This window comes from Apodemus sylvaticus, chromosome 13 (genome assembly GCF_947179515.1).
Source record: "Apodemus sylvaticus chromosome 13, mApoSyl1.1, whole genome shotgun sequence".
NCBI lineage: Eukaryota > Metazoa > Chordata > Mammalia > Rodentia > Muridae > Apodemus > Apodemus sylvaticus.
Window position 1 is genome coordinate 48,144,114 of NC_067484.1, and position 9,779 is coordinate 48,153,892.

Here is a 9,779-nt window from a genome sequence, read left to right on the forward strand (position 1 = left end):
GGGTTTGCAGCTCCATAGGAGGAACAACAATATGAACCAACAAGTACCCCCAGAGCTCCCATAGAGTACACCACCAACCAAAGAGTACACATGGAGGGACCCATACCTCCAGCTACATATGTAACAGAGGATGACCTTTTCAGACATCAATGAGAGGAGAGGCCATTGGTCCTGTGAAAGCTTGATGCCCCAGTGTAGGGGAATGCCAAGTCAGGAAAGTGGGAGTGGGTAGGTTGGTGAGCAGGGGGAGGGAGGATGGGACAGGAGATTTTTGGAGGGGAAACCAGGGAAGGGGATAACATTTGAAATGTAAGTAAAACAAACAAACAAACAAATAAACAAACAAAAATTCTAATAAAAAAAAAAAGCAGGCCAGATACACCCCGCCTCTTAAAGGTCAACACAGTAGGGTTTAAATTCCACCATCAACTTTGAAAGAGTGCTAGTTTGTTTTTATGTTGTGGGGATAAATCACTCTGCCCAATAAAACAACTTGTGGAGGAAAGGGTTTGTTTCACCTCATACTTTTAAGTGACAGTCTCGTTACTGAGGAAAGTCAAAGCAAGGACCTGGAAACAGGAACCAAAGCAGAGACCATGGGGAACTCTGCTTCCTGGCTTCCTGGTACAGATTCAGCTCTTTCTTATACACGTCAGGCCCACCTGCCTGGGGATAGAACTTCCCCCAGTGGCCTGGGTCCTTCTACATCAATTAGATATTAAGAAAATGTATCACAAACATGGCAACAGGCTAGTTTGATCTAGGTAGTTTTTCAACTGAGTTTCTTCTTTGTAGGTGACTCTGTGTTGAGGCTGATACTAGCTATGACAACAGAGCTACACTGAACAAGTAACAATTGACTGATTTTAATTTTGGTGATGCTCTTTTTCTTTCTCCCTTTTCATTGGTGTTTCCTTGGCGGTTACACTAGAGACTGTCGTCGCCATCTTACGTTGTCAGCATTGGCTTCAGATTTACATTAATTTAATTTCAGTAAGAGAAATGTTAGAAATGCTTCTTATATGGATTTGCCCTCCCTTTTTTTTTTTCATTCTTTTTTTTTATTCGATAAATTTATTTACATTTCAAATGATTTCCCCTTTTCTAGCCCCCCCCCACTCCCCGAAAGTCCCGTAAGCCCCCTTCTCTTCCCCTGTCCTCCCTCCCACCCCTTCCCAGTTCCCCGTTCTGGTTTTGCCAAATACTGTTTCACTGAGTCTTTCCAGAACCAGGGACCACTCCTGCTTTCTTCTTGTATCTCATTTGATGTGTGGATTATGTTTTGGGTATTCCAGTTTTCTAGGTTAATAACCACTTATTAGTGAGTGCATACCATGATTCACCTTTTGAGTCTGGGTTATCTCACTTAGTATGATATTCTCTAGCTCCATCCATTTGCCTAAGAATTTCATGAATTCATTGTTTCTAATGGCTGAATAGTACTCCATTGTGTAGATATACCACATTTTTTGTATCCACTCTTCTGTTGAGGGATACCTGGGTTCTTTCCAGCATCTGGCAATTATAAATAGGGCTGCTATGAACATAGTAGAGCATGTATCCTTATTACATGGTGGGGAATCCTCTGGGTATATGCCCAGGAGTGGTATAGCAGGATCTTCTGGAAGTGAGGTGCCCAGTTTTCGGAGGAACCGCCAGACTGCTTTCCAGAGTGGTTGTACCAATTTGCAACCCCACCAACAGTGGAGGAGTGTTCCTCTTTCTCCGCACCCTCTCCAACACCTGCTGTCTCCTGAATTTTTAATCTTAGCCATTCTGACTGGTGTAAGATGAAATCTTAGGGTTGTTTTGATTTGCATTTCCCTAATGACTAATGAAGTTGAGCATTTTTTAAGATGCTTCTCCGCCATCCGAAGTTCTTCAGGTGAGAATTCTTTGTTTAACTCTGTACCCCATTTTTTAATAGGGTTGTTCGGTTTTCTGGAGTCTAACTTCTTGAGTTCTTTATATATATTGGATATTAGCCCTCTATCTGATGTAGGATTAGTGAAGATCTTCCCAATTTGTTGGTTGCCGATCTGTCCTCTTGATGGTGTCCTTTGCCTTACAGAAACTCTGTAACCTTATGAGGTCCCATTTGTCAATTCTTGCTCTTAGAGCATACGCTATTGGTGTTCTGTTCAGAAACTTTCTCCCTGTACCGATGTCCTCAAGGGTCTTCCCCAGTTTCTTTTCTATTAGCTTCAGAGTGTCTGGCTTTATGTGGAGGTCCTTGATCCATTTGGATTTGAGCTTAGTACAAGGAGACAAGGATGGATCAATTTGCATTCCTCTGCATGCTGACCTCCAGTTGAACCAGCACCATTTGTTGAAAAGGCTATCTTTTTTCCATTGGATGTTTTCAGCCTCTTTGTCGAGGATCAAGTGGCCATAGGTGTGTGGGTTCATTTCTGGATCTTCAATCCGGTTCCATTGATCCTCCTGCCTGTCACTGTACCAATACCATGCAGTTTTTAACACTATTGCTTTGTAGTATTGCATGAGGTCAGGGATACTGATTCCCCCAGATTTTCTTTTGTTGCTGAGAATAGTTTTAGCTATCCTGAGTTTTTTGTTGTTCCAGATGAATTTGATAATTGCTCTTTCTAACTCTGTGAAGAATTGAGTTGGGATTTTGATGGGTATTGCATTGAATCTGTATAGTGCTTTAGGCAAAATGGCCATTTTAACTATATTGATTCTACCGATCCATGAGCATGGGAGGTTTTCCCATTTTTTGAGGTCTTCTTCCATTTCCTTCTTCAGAGTCTTGAAGTTCTTTTCATACAGATCTTTCGCATGTTTGGTAAGAGTCACCCCAAGATACTTTATACTGTTTGTGGCTATTGTGAAGGGGGTCATTTCCCTAATTTCTTTCTCAGCCTGCTTATCCTTTGAGTATAGGAAGGCCACTGATTTGCTTGAGTTGATTTTGTAACCTGCCACTTTGCTGAAGTTGTTTATCAGCTGTAGGAGCTCTCTAGTGGAGTTCTTTGGGTCACTTAGGTAGACGATCATGTCGTCTGCAAATAATGATAGTTTGACTTCCTCCTTTCCAATTTGTATCCCTTTGACCTCCTTATGTTGTCGAATTGCCCGAGCTAGTACCTCAAGTACAATATTGAAAAGATAAGGAGAAAGGGGGCAGCCTTGTCTGGTCCCTGATTTCAGTGGGATTGCTTCAAGTTTCTCTCCGTTTAGTTTAATGCTGGCTACCGGTTTGCTGTATATTGCTTTTACTATGTTTAGATATGGGCCTTGAATTCCTGTTCTCTCCAAGACTTTAAGCATGAAAGGATGCTGAATTTTGTCAAATGCTTTTTCAGCATCCAATGAAATGACCATGTGGTTTTGTTCTTTGAGTTTGTTTCTGTAGTGGATTGTATTGATGGATTTCCGTATATTGAACCAACCCTGCATTCCCGGGATAAAGCCTACTTGATCATGGTGGATGATCGTTTTGATGTGTTCTTGGATTCGGTTGGCAAGAATTTTATTGAGTATTTTTGCATCGATGTTCATAAGGGAAATTGGTCTGAAGTTCTCTTTCTTTGTTGGATCTTTGTGTGGCTTTGGTATCAGCGTAATTGTGGCTTCGTAGAAGGAATTGGGTAGTGTTCCTTCTGTTTCTATTTTGTGGAATAGTTTGAAGAGTATTGGTGTTAACTCTTCTTTGAAGGTCTGGTAGAATTCTGCACTGAAACCATCTGGTCCTGTGCTTTTTTTGGTTGGAAGACTTTCTATGACTCCTTCTATTTCTTTAGGCTTTATGGGACTGTTCAGATGGTCTAGTTGGTCCTGATTTAATTTTGGTATTTGGTATCTGTCAAGGAAATTGTCCATTTCCTCCAGATTCTCCAGTTGTGTTGAGTACAGGCTCTTGTAGTAGGATCTGATGATTTTTTGGATTTCCTCAGTTTCCGTTGTTATGTCTCCCTTTTCATTTCTAAGTTTGTTAATTTGGATACTTTCTCTGTGCCCTTTGGTCAGTCTGGCTAAGGGTTTATCTATCTTGTTGATTTTCTCAAAGAACCAGCTCCTGGTTTTGTTGATTTTTTGTATGGTTCTCTTTGTTTCTACTTGATTGATTTCGGCCCTGAGTTTGATGATTTCCTGCCTTCTACTCCTCCTGGGTGAAATAGCTTCTTTTTGTTCTAGGGCTTTCAGGTGTGTCATTAAGTTGGTAATGTATGCTCTCTCCATTTTCTTTTTGGAGGCACTCAGGGCTATGAGTTTTCCTCTTAGCACTGCTTTCATTGTGTCCCATAGATTTGGGTATGTTGTGTTTTCATTTTCATTGTGTTCTAAAAAGTCTTTAATTTCTTTCTTTATTTCTTCCTTGACCAAGGTATCATTGAGTAGAGTATTGTTCAATTTCCACGTGTATGTGGGTTTTCTGTTGTTTCTGTTGCTATTGAAGACCACTTTTATTCCATAGTGATCAGATAGGAGGCATGGGATTAGTTCTATCTTCTTATATTTGTTGAGGTCTGTCTTGTGACCAATTATATGGTCGATTTTGGAGAAGGTACCATGAGGTGCTGAAAAAAAGGTATATTCTTTTGTTTTAGGATAGAATGTTCTATATATATCAGTTAAATCTAATTGGTCCAAAGCTTCAATTAGTTTCATTGTGTCCTTGTTTAGTTTCTGTTTTCCTGATCGGTCCATTGAGGAAAGTGCAGTGTTGAAGTCACCCACAATTATTGTGTTAGGTGCAATGTGTGCTTTGAGTTTTAATAAAGTTTCTTTTATGAAAGAGGGTGCCCTTGCATTTGGAGCATAGATGTTCAGGATTGACAGTTCTTCTTGTTGTATTTTTCCTTTGACCAGCAAGAAGTGTCCCTCAGAGTCTCTTTTGATGACTTTGGGTTGAAAGTCAATTTTATCTGATATTAAAATGGCTACTCCAGCTTGTTTCCTGAGACCATTTGCTTGTAAAATTGTCTTCCAGCCTTTTACTCTAAGGTAGTGTTTGTCTTTGACCCTGAGGTGTGTTTCCTGTAAGCAGCAAAATGTAGGGTCCTGTTTACGTATCCAGTCAGTTAGTCTGTGTCTTTTTATTGGGGCATTGAGTCCATTGATGTTAAGAGATATTAAGGAATAGTGATTGTTACTTCCTATCATTTTTGGCGTTATTTTTTAAATTTGATTGCTTAACTTCTTTTGGGTTTGATGAAAGGTTACTATCTTGCTTTTTTCAGGGTGAAGTTTCCCTCCTTGTATTGGTGTTGTCCTCCTATTATCCTTTTTAGGGCTGGGTTTGTGGATAGATATTGGGTAAACTTGGTTTTGTCGTGAAATATCTTAGTTTCTCCATCTATGGTGATTGAGAGTTTTGCTGGATATAGTAGTTTTGGTTGGCATTTGTGTTCTCTTAGAGTCTGCATGAGATCTGCCCAGGACCTTCTAGCCTTCATAGTCTCAGGTGAAAAGTCTGCTGTGATTCTGATAGGTCTTCCTTTATATGTTACTTGGCCTTTTTCTCTTACTGCCTTTAATATTCTTTCTTTGTTTAGAACATTTGGTGTTTTGATTATTATGTGACGGGAAGTATTTCTGTTCTGGTCCAGTCTGTTTGGAGTTCTGTAGGTTTCTTGTATATTCATGTTGCCCTCCCTTTTTAGGGGGCATTATTATCAAGCATATTGTGCCTATCGCACATACAAATGATGTTTTGTTTGCTTGTTTTCAAGACAGGGTTTCTCTGTGTAACCCTGGCTGTCCTGGAACTCACTCTGTAGACCAGGCTGGCTTCAAACTCATGGATCTGCCTGCCTCTGCCTCCCAAGTGTTGGAATTAAATGTGTGTTCCACCACCAGATGGCTAACACAGTTGTTATGGCTCAGATCACACTGTTTTAACTACTATATATAGTTTACGTATGTGTGTGTGTGTGTGTGTGTGTGTGTGCTCTGTGTGTGTGAGTACACATGTACACGTGAAGGCTAGAGGACAACCTCAGGTGTCATTCTTAAGATGGCATCCACATGTTTCCAGCTTCTTTATTATTCATTGGTCATCATTTTATTAGTTGTATATGAGTTAATTTGTGCTACAGACATAGGTAGTAGATATATGAGTCAATTTATCCACTATCTTACTAGTATTTCTCCAGTCATATGTGCTATCATTCCTTTTATTTTTCTCATACAAAGGCTGAGATCTAAAAAAGTTGCCTATCTAAAGCATAGTAATTAACATTACTATGCTTATTAAGATAGAATGGCTACCATGTGTGGGGAATTAATACTGAAGGTTTAAGAGGTTTCATACAGAAAGGTTTACTGTGCTGCTGCATCCTCATTCTTGTTATATATCCCTGAAGAGTTGGTGGGGGGGGGGCTGTGTCCCAAACTGGACCTGCAAGATCCAAGATGGTGGTGCAGATGTGTCATCTTGAATCTGTATTTTCTAGAAAATGCTTACATGAAAGCAAAGGGAGAAGTCATGGGTGAGGCATATTTTTAAATTCAAAAATGCATTTACTGTTTCATCCTCTGCCTGTAAACAGAACAACATTTACCTTTAGAGACCTAATAGGAACGTGGAGAGATCGTTATAAAACTTACACTTCAGAAGTGAGCCAAGGGCTTGACTCGCTGGTTCTGGTCTTGACTGTGGTTTAGCATGCAGAGTAGTAGATTTCCTTATGACATTGTAATACCTGATACCAGATATTGGTTGACTCTCCTGTACCCCTCCTCTTCCTCATCTCCCTGGTCCCATACCCCTAAACCCTCAATAACATCCTTTCATTCTTATACTGAGTGTTTAGTTACACCCCCTACCCCACCCTCTCTTTCAACATTTCTTCCATGTACCTTTCATGGGGTCCCTTCTAGTTTTCTGGCCTCTACAAAAACCTCACTCCTACTAGCTATGCACACATAAAAATAAGATGCAAAGATCCACAAATGAGAGTCAACTTGTGTTTGTCTGAGTATGGAATACTTCACTTAATGTAGTGTTTTCCAGTTCCATCAATTTTCCTGAAAATTGCATAATTTCATTCTCTCTGCTAAATAAAATTTCATTGTGGTTTTGTACATTTTCATTATCTCCTTATCTGTTGATAGGCATCTAGACTGATTCTTTCTATTGGGCCCAATAGAACCACATCAAACAGGGGTGTGCAGGTATTTCTTTAGTAAAATATACAGTCCCTTGGGTTTTTACCCAGGAGTAGTATAACTGGATTATATGGTGGTTCTAGATTTTTAAGGACTCTCCTCACTGATTTGCAGAGTGGCTGCATTTAGACTCTCTCTACACATAACCTTTCCAGTGTTACCATTTGTCTTCCTGAGGATGGCCACAGGAGTGAAATGAGACCCCATCATCATTCAAAGTGCATTACTCTGATGCTCATTTATATTTCTTTATTTGAAAATTCTACTCACTTCCATATTCTATTTTTAATAGACTATTTTCTTCTTTAGTCTTTTGAGTTCTTTGCATGTTCTAACTATTAATTCTGTCTTACATTAATTAATTAATTTAGGTCTTACATTAAGGGTTTTGGTCCATTTGGAGTTGATTTTTGTGCAAGGTGAGAGGTACTGATCTAGTTTAATTCCTTTGCATGTGAATATCAGGTTTCCCCGGCATCATTTGTTAAAGAAGAGTCTTTTCTACAATGAGTACATGTGGCATCTTTGTCAAAAAACATGATTTTAGCTGCACAGATTTGTGACTAGGTTTCTGTTTCATTCCATTGATCCACATATGACTGTTGATGCTAGGTTCATGCTGTTTTTATTTCTATGGCTCTATAATGGAACTTGAACCCAGGTGCCCTTCTTATGCTATATATTATGTCATTACATTATAATAACCTCTTTATACCTATCCTATTGTGATGGTCTGTATATGCTCGGCCCAGGGAGTGGCACTATTAGAAGGTGCGGCCCTGTTGGAGTAGGTATGGCCTTGTTTTGGTAGATATGTCACTATAGATATGTGCTTTAAGACCCTCATCCTAGCTGCCTGGAAGCCAGTATTCTGCCAGCAGCTTTCAGATGAAGATGTAGAACTCTCAGCTCCTCCTGCACAATACCTTCCTGGATGCTGCCGTATCCCTGCCTAGATGATAATGGACTGAACCTCTGAACCTGTAAGCCAGCCCCAATTAAATGTTGTCTTTTATAAGAGTTGTTTTGGCCGTGGTGTCTGTTCACAGCAGTAAAACCCTAACTAAGACACCTACATAACTGAACTTCATACCCTTTGGACCATCTATGGTGGCTTAAGTAAAAATACCGCCCCATAGGCTCACATGAAATGCCACTTTTTGAAAGGATTAGGAAATAGAACCTTGTTAGAGGAAGTATGTCACTGGGAGTGGACTTTGAGGTTTCAGATGATCAAGCCAGGCCCAGTGTGTGTCTTTCTTTCCCTTCTGTCTTTTGATCCAGTTGTAGAACTCTCAGCTCCCTTTTCAGCACCATGATGATACTGGACTGAATAAACCTCTGAACCTGCCAGCCAGCCCCAGTTAAATGCCTTTCTTTATAAGAGTTGCTGTGGTCATGGTGTCTCTTCACAGCAACAGAAACCCCCAAGTCACCAATCTCATCTCTCTTCCTCTCTGCTATAACCTTGGTACATATCCTTCACTTGCTGCTCTATGTTTTAATTTTGTTTTATTTTTTAATAAATCTCACAGGGGTGAGATTGTGTGTCATTTCTCTTTTTCTGTCCGGCTTATTTCACTTGGCACCAGTGTCACCCTTGTTCACCCATAATGTCACCCTTGTCGTTACAAACGGCAGGACTTGCTTTCTGTTTTCAGGAGAATTGTTATTCCATTTTCCATGTTCAGCTTTGATACACGATTTATTTTGCTCTTTATGTTAGTTAAGGAAAAAAAAAAGCAAAGCAAAAAAAAAAAAAAGAAAGAAAGAAAGAAAGAAAGAAAGAAAAAGCCCCTGGCAGTGGGTAAAGAGACCCTGTTGTGGTTGGTGTTCTTCTATCAGTCAGGGGCAGAGCAGATGGCGGTCCTTTGTTCCTTTTAGCTCCTTGCTTGGCTTGGTGGCCAAAGCTGTTTTATACCTAGAACATATAAAAATCAAATAACTATCAAATCAAATTAAACAAGGCAGCACACACCACAGGAGGAGGAAGACAGAGAGACCAGCGTTCGGCCATGCCATCCACAGACCTCCCTCCAGGCCACAGCACAGGCAGGCTTGAGTCATTGCTTGCTGCCATGCAACACATCGCGGACTGAGGGGATTACCCAGGGGCCTGCCAGCCATATGGGCAGCCTGCAGCTGAAGCCACCACAGTGAGCGTGTGTGTGATGGTCAGAGGGAGAGGAAGAGAAGCAGAGCCGCTTGAGCAATATGAGGAGGGATGAAATTGGAGACTTGGTGGATAAGAATAGCCTCTTTGTGAGACCATGTTAAGGTCCCAGTCTGAGCTGCCTTTTTTCTTTCTTTCTTTTTGGTTTTTCAAGACAGGGGTTTTCTGTGTAGCCTTGTAGACCAGGCTGGCCTCGAACTCAGAAATCTGCCTGCTTCTACCTCCCAAGTTCTGGGATTAAAGGCGTGTGCCACCACCGCCCGGCGCCTTCTAAGGACCATGTCTGAGTCTATGGCTACACAGTAGCAGGGTCAGTGTTGATATCCAGACCACCAGAGAACATGGTGACATCCCTGGTGTGTGCAGGCCCCGGGGACCACATGGACATTAGAACTGCCCTTGCCCCTTACTGGTGCTGTGGTGCTCTGGAGAGCTGACCCCATCTCTCAACCGTGGCAGCACTTGGGAGAGG

General features: G+C 41.0%; 1 non-coding gene across 1 annotated transcript; it reads left to right on the top strand.

Annotated features, from left to right (window-relative positions):
• The first annotated feature begins 8,926 nt into the window (after positions 1-8,926).
• On the top strand, positions 8,927-9,068 carry LOC127664247 (small nucleolar RNA SNORA48). The gene has a single exon (XR_007973113.1). It is a non-coding gene; the product is annotated as a small nucleolar RNA SNORA48 (small nucleolar RNA).
• The last annotated feature ends 711 nt before the right edge of the window (positions 9,069-9,779 follow it).